Source organism: Furipterus horrens, unplaced genomic scaffold (genome assembly GCF_987537825.1).
Source record: "Furipterus horrens unplaced genomic scaffold, mFurHor1.1.pri manual_scaffold_3, whole genome shotgun sequence".
In the NCBI taxonomy this organism is placed as follows: Eukaryota; Metazoa; Chordata; class Mammalia; order Chiroptera; family Furipteridae; genus Furipterus; species Furipterus horrens.
Window position 1 is genome coordinate 189,537,527 of NW_028327173.1, and position 13,367 is coordinate 189,550,893.

At 37.6% G+C, this 13,367-nt stretch overlaps 1 protein-coding gene across 11 annotated transcripts in view; it reads right to left on the bottom strand.

Moving 5' to 3' along the window:
• Window positions 1-13,367, bottom strand: part of NUMB (NUMB endocytic adaptor protein) — a 136,452-nt gene that overhangs the window by 91,337 nt on the left and 31,748 nt on the right. Inside the window, exon 1 of one of the 11 annotated variants that reach the window (XM_090271105.1) lies at window positions 1,516-1,553. The exons of the other annotated variants lie outside the window; for them this stretch is intronic. The gene's annotated coding sequence lies outside the window, so the exon portion shown is untranslated. Of the gene's footprint in view, window positions 1-1,515; window positions 1,554-13,367 lie in introns of those variants that run through there. 11 annotated transcript variants of the gene reach the window in all.

Consider the following 13,367-nt stretch of genomic DNA (forward strand, 5'->3'; position numbering starts at 1 on the left):
AATGTACTGAGTAATCTTTAAATAAGATTACACAGTTTCTTCACAACCTTCTTTTCATAAAAGACTAAGCTTCATGAAGCCAGGCACTTCATTGTATCCTCAAGACCAAAATAGTGTCAGGCAAATATTTGCAGAGGGAACAAAGGAGAAACAAGATAATCCCTAAATCTTTGCCTCTTCCATTTGCTATGTAAGCAAAATTGTACCTAAATAAAGGGAAGCTAAGATGTGAAGTCATCCAAATTTAATAATGAAAAATATGCCAACTTAAATGACTTGATCAAAGTCACGAGGCAAACTGACTACTGAGTTCATAGGTTCAACAACATTTTTATCATATCATTATTAATATTATATTTTAGGTCAAATGACAATAATACTTCCTCTACATATGCATTATCATCCAAGTAGCTAGCAAACTCAACTATCCAGAAGAGCTGTGCACCCAGGAGTTAAGGTAGCCTAAAATGTACAACAAGCTGGAAATAATCTGTACATAAAAGTTAAAAATTACATGGTATGATTAATTTCTTCAAAACCAGAAGAAATAAATGCTTTCAATCCTTATCTAACTCAAATTGATATAGAAGAAACAAAAAGAAAAGGATAAAAGTATGGAAAAGACAAAAATTAGGGCTGAGTTATAATAACAGGATTGAAAAAAGAACAAATATTAAAAGTCATCAAAGGTCTTAAAAGAATATGATTCAGGGACTAGAAAAAGCAAAAGCAGCTCCAAAGGCAAAGAGCAGAATGCAAACTGAAGCAGCATCCACTTCAATAACCTCTAACGATGACATATAATGCAAGAAATTTTTAGAGCAAATAAATCCTAGAATATCTCATGGGGTTAATGTATCATTTCTCTCATCTACCATATCCTACCTATCTGATTTAACAAGGAAGAAGAAAATACATCCCTAACACTTAGAGATCAATAAAAAGCAAATTAGGCTCAATATGTATTTGTTTTCTATAGCAAGCATTGGTCCATCTTTAGGAGAAAAGATAAATTGTGGTATAGTCATACAATTAGTACATGTATCTGAGAAAATGAACCACAGTTACATACTGCTATGGATTAAATAAAATTTTAAGACATAATGTTGATTAGCCAAAGCAAATAAGTGTGTGTATAGTCCCATTTTTATAGTTAAAAAATAAGCTAAACTAAACATATTTTTGAAATGCATATCAATTTATTGTCAACTTAAAAGAAAAGAAAGGGAATGTTAAATAAACAAAACCAAAACAACATTCTGAATAGTTTTATCTATCGCTGGTAGAGAGACAGGTGAATGGAAATCAAGGAGAAATATACCAACAATGTTCTATTTCTTAAGCCGGGTTGTATATTCACAGGTATTGACTTTATCATATGCTTCATTAATTATATATATAGTACCACATTCTTATCTATGTATCAAATACTTCATAGAAGAAAGGGAAAACAAGAGGAAGGGAGACAGGAAAGAGAAAGAAGGGAAAGAATGGGAAGAAGAGAAGGATACACACCTATAATGTAGGTCAACATGGAGTTTCTAGCTCTCCCTAGAAAGATAACATAGATTTCTGTTAAATATAAGTTCCAGCTTGAAACCCAACTAAAACAAAAGTTGATTATTTTTAAGAGTATAAACCTAAAATGAAATGAAAATAGGTCATTTACCTATCTCCAATTTTAAAAATTAAGATAATGTCTAATGTAAAAAGAAAATAAACTTGTTCTAAATAAAACCATATATTTTAATATATAAATACTCAAGTATAATCATCCTAGAATTCATATGAATAAGGAAACAGACACTTGCACTGATACATTAAAATGCCAAATATGACAGCTACAAATGTAGACTCAAACAATAAGTTGTACTGGAAAATAAGATACCATGAGGGACAATGCATTGGTAACATGATTTTCCAATATAGTTAATAATTCATGTTAAATTTCTGAACAAAACAAAGTACAATTTGCCCTCAGTTTACTCAGCAGTTGCATTTCTTAAAAATTCAGTGTCTATTAAAACCATGCATACTCTGTGTTTAACTGTGAAATAGAATTTGGATCAGATAAGTATAAACAGGTTTTTCAACTAAATGGTCTGAGAACTTCAAAAATCATGCAGAACTCTCATACCTTGTGGTATGTACGGCATTCCTGGCTCCTGCTCATAGAATGCTAGTGCTGCAGCTACCCCACCTAAATCATCGTGGTAACCTAAAGTGCACCCTCAAAGACCCAAACACCTAATAGCAGAGATAATGACTCTTAAGAATAAGTGACTTCAAGAAAGACAATCCCAGTGTAGCCTCCAGACAGCTCTTTTCATGATGCCAGGAAGCTGAATTGTAATGATAAAGTCTAACCAGTTTCCAAGTTTGGCAAAAGGGGAATCCTCATGCAATGAAGAAATTCATTATTAAGGAAAACATAAAGGCAGATAAAAACCAAAGGATAATCACCCTAAATAAAACTGATACATCAAACCAAAGGTTGGCAGTCTTCCAACCCATATGATGACAATCTTTGAGGACAATGTTGTTTTGCTAAAATACAATGAATGTCCCAATTAAAAAACACTAACACTCAGAGTATGCTTTAGTTTACAAAGCATTTAAATTTTATTTTAATTGGTTAATTGGAAACTTCAATTACTAATTCTATAGCAATTTTAAGAGGTAGATATCATTATTGTTTTTTATTATATTTTGTTGATTATGCTATTACAGTTGTCCTGATTTTTCCTCCTTTGCCACCCTCCACCCAGCATCCCCTACTCCCTCACGCAGTCCCCACCATTGTTATGCATATAAGTTCTTTGCCTACTCCGTTTCCTATACTGTACTTTACATCCCATGGCTATTCTGTAACTACCTATTTGTACTTCTTAATTCCCTCACCTCTTCGCCCATTCCCCTAAATCTCCCTCCCATTTGGCACACATCAAAATACTCTCCATAGCCATGATTCTGTCTCTGTTCTTCTTGTTTGGTTAGTTTATTTTTTAGATTCAATTGTTGGTAGATATGTACTCATTCCCATTTTATCGTTCATAATTTTGATCTTCTTTTTCTTAAATAAGTCCCTTTAATATTTCATATAATAATGGTTTGGTGATAATGAACTCCTTCAGTTTTCTTTTCTTGCCTGGGAAGCTCTTTATCTGCCTTTTGATTCTAAATAATAGCTTTGCTGGGTAAAGCAATCTTGGCTGTCAGTCCCTGCTTTTCATGACTTTGAATATTTCTTGCCAATCCCTTCTAGCCTGCAAAGTTTCTTCTGAAAAATAAGCTGACAGTCTTATGGGAACTCCCCTGTAGGTAACTAATTCCTTTTCTCTTGCTGCTTTTAAGATTCTCTATTTTTACCCTTTGGCATTTTAATTATGATGTGTCTTGGAGTGGGCCTCTTTGCATCTATCTTGTTCAGAACTCTCTGTGCTTCCTGGACTTGCATGTCTATTTCCTTCGTCAAATTAGGGAAGTTTTCTTTCATTATTTTTTCAAACAGATTTTCAATTTCTTGCTCTATCTCTTCTCCTTCTGGCACCCCTATGATGCAAATGTTAAAATGCTTGAACTTGTCCCATAGGCTGCTTACACTACACTGACTTTTTTGGGTTCTTTTTTTCTTCTTGTTCTGATTGGTTGTTTTTTGCTTCCTTATGTTCCAAATCATTGACTTGATTTTTGGCTTCATCTTCTCTACTGTTGTTCCCCTGTAAATCGTTCTTTACTTTAATTAGTGTATACTTCATTTCTGGCAGGATCTTTTTGATGATGCTGAGATCCTCATTAAGTTCCTGGAGCATCCTTATAACCAGTGTTTTGAACTCTGCATCTGATAGCTTGCTTATCTCCATCTTGTTTAGTTCTTTTCCTGGAGTTTTGATCTGTTCTCTCATTTGGGCCATGTTTCTTTGTCTCTTCATTTTGGTAGCCGCCCTGTGTTTGTTTCCATGTCTTAGGTAGAGCTGCTATGACTCCCTGTCTTGATAGCATGGGTCAATGTAGTGGGTGTCCTGTAGGCTCCAGTGGCACAGCTTCCCCTATAACCCAAGCTGGGTACTTGAGGCATGCCCTTTGTGTGGGCTGAGTGCACCCTCTTCTTGTAGTTGAGCCTTAGTTGCTGTTGGCAGGTCAATGGGAGGGATTTACCCAGGCCAGTCAGCTGCAAGGACTGGCTGTGATCACTGACTGCCAACCTCCACCTTCTGATGAGGATCAGCTGTGCAGGGTCAGGGTAGTGGTGTTCCAACATGGTCTGTATCTGCCCACTGGATGTGCAGGCTCTGGGGTTTCCTGGGTGGAGCAAGTCAAGATCAGCCCCCATCTGTGTTCTGCCTGGAGCCATCCTGCACGAACTATAAAGCAATCTGAGATGACTGCTACTTGTGCTAGGCGTGGAGATTCCCAGGCAAAGCCAAGCTGTGAATATAGGCTGGCTGCTGCCAGTGTCACGCCTGGGGCCACTTAGCAAGAGGTACAGGAGCGCTGAGGGCTTACTAAGGCTGGCTGTTGCTTATTCGATAGGATTTAGAAATTCTGAAGCATGAGCCAAGACCAGACATTCATATGGAAAAGTCATAGTTAACAGTTTGGGTGGGCCCATAAGTAGGGTGGAATGCAGTCTCAGGGGATCTCCAGGTTGGGCCAAACAGTGTTAGCCAGGTTGATGGAGTCTCAGATATGGCACTTGCCTTCCAGCTCTGTGGCTCTGGAGGGAAGGGGGCTCAGAAAAAGGACAATGGCCTCTGCCCACCTTCCTGTCTGGCAGAAAGCTGTCCCCAGCTCCTGCCTTGATGGAAGGCACTTCAGTTTCTCCCTGTATGCCAGTGGTGCCTTTCAAGCTGCTACTCCAGTGCTAAAACTCAGAGGGAATGAGTCTGAGTAAATCTGTGGGTTCTTTAAGGGGAACTGTTTGGCATTCCAGCAGTTTCTTCCACCCCCTCAATCCCCGCTGGTTTTTGGAGCCAGGAGTAAAGTGAACTTATCTTCCTGGCACTGGAACCCTGGGCTAGGGGGCCTAGTGTGGGCTGGAACTCCTCGCTCCAGAGATATTCCTCCTGAATTTTTATCTAACACACGCAGATGTAGGACCATCCATTCCTCATCTCCACACCTCCTACTAGTCTGGATGGATGTGGTTACTTTAATTCCATAGTTGTCAGACTTCCATTCAACTCAATTTCTGACGTTCTGACGGTTCTGAGTGATCATTGTTCTATATTTTAGTTGTAATTTTGATGTAGTTGTGTGAAGAGGCGAGCCGTGTTTAGCTATGCCGCCATCTTCTCATTATTCTTTTCATATTACTTATAAGGAGAACAATCTCAAAATGGTCAGTCACAGAATTTGTAAATGACACAGAAAGAATGTCTAACCCTCTGATTTCAAACCCTGTGTTCTTTCCATCAATCTTCACTGCTTCACAAGAAATCCAATATGGCAAACAGATAAAAGGAAACTCTCAGTTAATACAATGTAGTGTTAATGGCAAAAGATCATTATAAAGCCCTTTGATCTATTTTGATATATGACAGACAGTTGCACTACATATATCAGTTATTTCTCAATATGAGAAATTTTTAAATGTTAACACTTTTGTATCATGTTGAAAGAGAGAAAAAGAAGAAATATTTTAAAATATAAAAGTAAAAATTTAACAGGTAGAGTGACATATAGTCTCTAATTACTTCCTCATACTGGAAAGATTCTAAGTCAGAATTCTAGTGAATCTTCTACTTAATCAAACAATCCATAATCCCAAAATAGATTCTGACAAGTGAAGAGTTAACAGTCTTTTTAAACACCTTTCAGTTTGGGAGTGCACTTTCCCTTCCCATGTAAGACTGAAAATCACTATTCCTGGCTGCCCAGAAACACAAAAGATGTCTCACCAGAGCAGACCATACCTGGGAGAGGGGCCTGGCCCCAGGGCCACCTGGTGCCAGGCCTGCCTCCTAGCTGTGCTGTTTTCATAGCCCACTGTAGCACAATTGGGCTGTTTTGCATGAATAAAGTTTCCTTCTTTACTGCATCCCAAATTGGGGACTCCTGTTGGCATTGACTTGGTGCCGAGAACCACCCACCAGTTAACATACCTTACTTACAGAAATAACATAGGCTTAGAGGTAGTAAGAAACTTGCTCAAGGTCAAGTAACAAGTGTAGAGTCAGAACCTGAACTCCTATTTTTAAATCTCCAAATCCATGCTATTAAATGCTACAGTTTCTAGCTCTTGAAAGCAAGCACAATGTTTTTACTTCTTGGCTTAGTCAACACAGACTGTTATAACAAAACTACCAGTCTGGGTAGTTTAAACAGTAAACCTATATTTCTTGCAGTTCTAGAGGCTGGGAATTTCATGACTAGGGTGCCTGAGGATTTGGTGCTGTCTTCCTAACTCATTAATGGTTGTCTTCTGTCTGTGTCCTCACGAGACAGAAGGGGGCAAGAAAGTTCTCTGCGGTTCTTTTCAAAGAGCACTAACCCCACGAACTATTACCTCCCAAAGGCCCTACTTCTTAATATCATCATGTTGGGAGTTAGGATTACAAAACATGAACATTGGAAGTACACAAACATTAAAAAAAAGAAAATCTTTCAGTTTGGGGAGACATGCATAGCCATTAAGACCTTCATAAAATCTTGATTAACCAAAGTGCCTCTAACACAGTCACTAGATCAGTCCTCCCAGAAACACTTATCTGAATTTCATTTTCAAATGGCTAAATAATGGGCTGGCATATTGAATTAGTCCTTGTGCATGACTGGTAGATTAACTTGAAAACTCTAAATGATGCTGTACCATGCCTCTTACTCAATAATACACTTTCATGGTTCCAAACACCTATATATACACAATGGTATACAATATAAGACAAAAATAAAAGCAAAGGCATACTCAGGGCTTAATATAAGAGGAAAAAAGAAATTGTATGTCTTATTATTTCAGCTGAAGAAATAAGGAATTTAAGATAATTTATCAGCAAGCGTAATCTCCTTAGACAACATCTCTAAATGACAGAATAATATATTCATGCTTCCCTAAAAAATAGTAGACAATAAGCTACAAGACAACTAATTCAAACCCAAAACCCAAAAAGAAAGGATAATTTAACTGACATTTCTATTTTAAAAGAAAAAATTTTGATTTATACTTCTGAATTCATGGCTAAAGTTTAACTCACTAGAGTGAAGGTTTTAGAAATTATAATATGCAAGCATATTAGTTATAATCTAAACACACAAATCGAAAGCCTGTCTTTTAATATTTTATCCCTTTTCTTCCCCATTTCCCAAAGGGGATCTTTACCTCAGTCATAACTATGGTTTTCTAAGTAAAAATCTCTATCTCTAACAACACTTTTTTTCCTCCCTTGTGCACACTATTACGTTCCTTTTCCCCACTTAAAATTAACTCCATTATGCCCTGGTTGGTGTGGCTCAGTGGACTGAGTGCTGGGCTGTGAACCAAAGGGTTGCCAGTTTGATTCCCAGTCAAGCCATGTGCCTGGGTTGCGGGCCAGGTCTCCAGTTGGAGGAGTGAGAAAGGCAACCACACATCAATATTTCTCTTTCTCCCTCCCTTCCCCTCTTAAAAATATATAAATAAAATCTTTTTTAAAACTCACTCCATTATAACTCCCCCATCTCTAGACATAGTTCACTAACTCTTCTGATTAGTAGCTAATGGAAACTACTAACATTAGAGCTTAAAGGAATATCAATTATCTGAATATTTTTAAAACACTACCACAAATACAAACAACAAAACATTTCAGCACATTGTTATACTGGAATAAAAGTTTGCACTTTATCCTAAAAAAAATCTTCATTTCAAGGTTGCTAGGGGCAGAGATTAAAACTACATGTAAATGTCTCACCCAAAAGTCTCAAAACTTGCCAATCCTCAGACACATTTACAGAAATTTTGAGTAGTGATTGACAAGCATTTTGGAATATATGTCTAAACATACAAACTAACAAGTACAAGACTCCCTTGAAAATATAATAGCTGCTATATATGTATGTCTATGTGTATATGTGTATGTATATCACTACATACTAGGCATTGTTCTAAGAATATAAATACAAGTGTGTACATAATATCATTTCATCAGCACAAAGAAACACTAACAGGTAGGGGCTATAATTCCAATTTTCAATATGAGAAACCATGGCTTTGAAAGATTAAAAAGGCTTCTAATCAAGATAGTGCAGTACATTCACCCAAATAACAATTAATATTTAAATGTAACAAATATATAAGTAAACAATACACAGCTGGATCAAAATATATATATATATATATATAAAATATCTCTCAGTGATAGGGAACATAAATGCAAAATGGTGATACCGAAGCCTGGGGCTTACTGGCGTCCTGGTCCAGAAGCTGGCAGTGGCAGTCGGAAGTTTGGCTTCACAAGTGAATAGGGACTAAAATTGCTCCACCTAAGACAGAGGACCTGTCAGAGCTGGGCCAGAGCTAAGGCCGGGGTAGGACTTCCTTATAAATAAGAAAAGTTGCGTACTCTGCCAGGGACTATCTACAATATCACCAATATCTCTGAGGGGCAGTAACTCTAGGCATGGCTCTGGAACTGGGACCAGGGGAAAGCATAAAACTATTATACAAGGAGGAAGGTGAACACAAAGGGACAGTGGAAGTTAACAGAGTTTCAAGAATACTGTATATTCTTAATATTACAAAATAACAATGCCGTTATATTTTGAATGGCATTCCTGAATGTACAGCTATTAAGACTGTTCCAGGTGCTCCCTCATACCCCTCTGTATTTATAAGATAAATCCTCCTTACTTAAGGAAGCCAAAAAGAACCTAACACTTTTAAACCTTTTCTACCTTCCCAACAAACCAATAATCATATTAAAGATTATTTTTAAATGCAATGAAGTTACAAAAACTTATTTCTAACTGGTAGCCCCTGACAACTCCAACACTAAGCATACAGTTTCCCAAGTTAAAGCAAAGTATCTTCATAACTAAACTTATTGACAATGTTTAAGCAAACTTTAAGTGATGTAGGATCACTCAAATTTAGCCTTCCTATTATCAGCCAGACACAGGACTTTCCTACCACTAGGAAGGGAGTGGTTTCCAGTTTTAGGATGACGCAATCAAAAGTTTCTAAAAGGAATTAAAAATAGTCTCTAGAAAGAAAAACTCAGAATAAAAAGTGTGTTTTAATAAAACAAGCATAAAATTAGTAAACTATTACTTAAATTTTAGACCTACCTCTGTCACTAACTAGCTGTGCGGCTATAGCTAACCTCACCTAGGCTTCAGGTTCTTTATAAAACAAGAACACTATAAAGTCTCTTGGGCTCTACTAATTCCAACATTGCAACATTCTTTTAAACATCATAGGAATGTTTGCTAAATGCAGACAAGTTCAGCATTTACATGTTTTCTAGAGCTTCAAAGAACTTTATAAATGCTAAAGATGCTTATCCACCATTCTTTTCCCGGGGACGGGGAAGACACATAAGCAGACTCTAAAAACAAACAAAACATTTTCATAACGTAAGTTTTCCAAGGCACTTTTTAATATGGTTGCATATCTGCTAGAACTTTCATTGAGGTGTAATTTATGTATACTAAAATTCACTATTTTTATTTTTATTTTTTTAAATATGTTTTATTGATTATGCTGTTACAGTTGTCCCAATTTCTTTTCCCTCTGCTCCCCTCCACCCGGTGGCCCCCCCTTCCTCTAGTTTCCCCCCCTTTTAGTCCATGTCCATTGGTTGTGCATACAGTTCTTCTCAACATCTGTCTACTCCATTCCCTCCTACTATGCTTAATTCCTGTACCATCTCCCTCCCCGCTGACCTCCCCCCAATATGTTCCCCATACCTATAGTTCCTTTTCCACTCTCATTGCCTATTTAGTTTGCCTTTGTTTCGATTCCCTAGCTTCTGTTGTTGGTTCTTGTGATACAGTTTTCATTTTAATGTTCATAGTTTTGATCCTCCTCCTTCTAAACCAGTCCCTTTAACATCTCATATAATAGTGTTAGGGATCTAATGCACTCCTTCAGTTTTACTTTGTCCTGGAAGCACTTTCTCTGCCCTTCTATTCTGAATGACAGTTTCGCTGGATAGAGTATTCGTGGTTGTAGGTTTTGGATTTTCATTACTTTGAATATTTCTTGCCAGTCCCTTCTTGCCTGCAGGGTCTCCTTTGAGAAATCAGCTGATAGTCTAATTGGGGCCCCTTTGTACATGATTCTTTTCTTCTCTCTTGCTACTTTTAAGGTTCTCTCTTTATCTTTAATTTTTGACAATTTGATTATAATGTGTCTTGGAGTGGTTCTCTCTGGGTCCAGTTTTTCTGGAATTCTCTGTGCTTCCTGGACCTGTGAGTATATTTCTTTCCCCAAGTTTGGGAAGTTCTGCTTCATTATTTTTTCACATAATTTTTCAATTTCTAGTTCTTCTTCTTTGCCCTCTGGCAATCCTATTATTTGAATGTTTGATAGCTTATAGCTGTCCCAGAGGTTTCTGATCCTCTCCTCACTTTCCTTACTTTTTGTTTCCTCTTTCTGCACTGGTTGACTGTTCCTTCCCTATGTTCCGGCTTGTTGATTTGATCTCTGGATTTTATTTCCTCCCCACTTGTCTCGTATGTGGTTTTGTTTGTTTCAGTATGAGTAGCTTTCATTCCTTCCCTGTCTTGTTCCAAATCTTTTGTTAATTCTGTAAGCCACCTATGACTATAGCTCTGAACTGAGCCTCAGAAAGGTTTTCTATTTCTTCATCTGTCAGGTCTCTCATCTGCTGCTTGGTGAGCTGAATCACCGGGATTTCAATCGTTGTCTGCTTCATTTTGACAGATTTGTGTTTAGCTTTGCTTCCTGGGCAGGCTATAGGGGGCGGAGCCCCGTGCACTCGTCACTACCCAGCGACTGGTGGCGATTAGCTACTTTTTTGCTGCACTGTGGCGCTTTGTGTGGGGGCAGGGGTCCAAGATGGATTCCCGCCACCACTCTCCGCTGAAAGACCGGGATCCGTCCCTCTGCCCTCTGGGCCTCACCATCTGAGGCAGTGAGGGGGCTGCCTTCCCCAGCGTTGGGGTTGCAAGTTGTCGGGAGTCGACTGCAGCTGGGATTGCTCCCGCGGCGTTTCTCGCTGTCCCGCCACTATGCCCGCTGCTACCACAGACAGGACCACCATTTTTCGCCCCTCCTACCCATCCGGATGAGCACTGCTGGTTTATAACTTCATATGTTGGGCTTCCATGTAGTTTTATTTTCTGGAATTTCTGGTTATCTTTTGTTTTGAGGTAGTTGTATTCCTTTTTAGTTGTAGAGGGAGACCGAGCATGTCAGTCTAAGTCTCTATCTTAACTATTTTTAAGTTATACTTCTTAGTTTGAAAAACACATACAGTCATATAACCACAATAATCAAGTATAGAACAGATATAGACAACAGAAACCACCCCCACAAATATCCTCAGTCCCTTTGTAGTCAAATCATCTCCCTACTCCTTGTCAACCACTAGTCAGTTTTCTGTTCCTTTAGTTTTGCTTATTCTAAAATATCATAAAAATGGAATCAAACAGTACATGCAGCCTTTTGAGTCTGGCTTCTTTCACTTATCATAATGTGTTTGATATCCATCATGTTGTTGTATGCACTGACAAATAGTAACCCATTGTATGGATGTACCAAAGCTTATCAATTCACCAGCTGAAGTATATTTGGGTTTGTTTCCAGTTTCTGGCACTAGCATAATTTCTGTGTGACTCTAATTTTTCATTTCATTGAACTAAATACTTAAGAGTGGAGCTGACCAGATCTTTATGGTAAGTGTACGTTTACCTGTTCATGAGAACCTGCCAAACTGTTTTCCAAAAAGACTATACCAACAGTGAATAAGAGGGTTTTTTTAAAATAGTTTTAAGGAGAAATAACTTCAGATCTTGTCACAAATTTCATACAAAGATTCTAAATGGAACCCAATATTTTCAGAGCAAATTATTTTCCTGTATTTTTATAGAAAGAAGTTAACAAAGGAAGTTGGACTTTAATAGTCTTCAAAATAATGTCATGTTTGACATCACACAAGCTCTAAAGGTCACTAACTGTGTGTTTCAATCCATTTGGCTAGAATGCGGGTTCAACTGTTTATATAGAATGGGAGACTCCACAATATTCAGATGATGTATTATAGAATTGTACACTTGAAACCTGTATAATTTGATTAACCAATGTCACCCCAATAAATTCAGTAATTTTTTTTTTAAACCACTGGAAAAAAAGAAAAAAGAATGGCAGATTCCAGGTGGTTAAGTCTGTACAAATCCTGGTCATTTTAGACTAACTGAGAAGAAAGCAGAAAGAAGAAAGACATATAATAAAAGATTTGATCTTTCCAATTCATTTGTTCAACTGGCTCTCAGAAATAAATCTTAGGTCTTAATGAGACTGCCTAATTATGAACCCTCCACTTCTCCCTATCAATCAATCTTCTGGTTTCATTTTGTTTTTTATCCAGTTTAATTTCACAGTTCATCAATATACTCACTCCTCACACTCGATTCAATGTTTCCCATATCTCTTTTCTCTTCCACACTGCTAGCAACTCCAGCTAACCTTCAGGACTGCAACAGAGCAGTAGAATACTGAAGAAATTGCATATCCAGGGAGACCAGTTGCTGTCATAAATTCACAATTAATAACCTCAACCACAGCAATATTACTCTAAAATCTCCCAGTAGTGGCTGTTTTATATCTTTTCCTCAATCCTTAAACATCTCACCCCACCCTCCATTCTTCCCATCCCTTTTAAGACACTTTCATTAAGAAAGTAGAAGCCATCAATGAAAGCTCCCTATTCTTTCCACAACCAAATCTATAAACCTCCCCACAACTGAACCAGTCATCTTTCCCCCTACTTTAAAATGAATAATCATCTCTGGTTACTATAAAGGGCCACGGAAATTTGCTCTTTGTTATTATTTCTCTTTGCACTTAAAAGATTTCTTTCCTTCCATAATTCACTCTCCTGTATCATTGATCTTTCCTCCTTTATAAGATCATTCCTATTATCATGTAAATATGTACCAATTATCTCCCATTATATATATTTTTTAAGTAGTCCTTCATTCCCTACACAGCTAGGTTCCACCTCCTCCCCCATTTCTCAGTTACCCTTTGTAGCCACAACTCTCAAAAACAGTATCAACTCCCACAGTCTCTAATTTCTAACCTTCATTCACTACTCAACCACTCCAAACTGGTCCACTCCCATAAGCTCATTGAAGTTGCTCCTTAAACAGATTTAAACGGATAGCACACTTAAAGGGATCAATGGAGAAACATTAACAAAAGT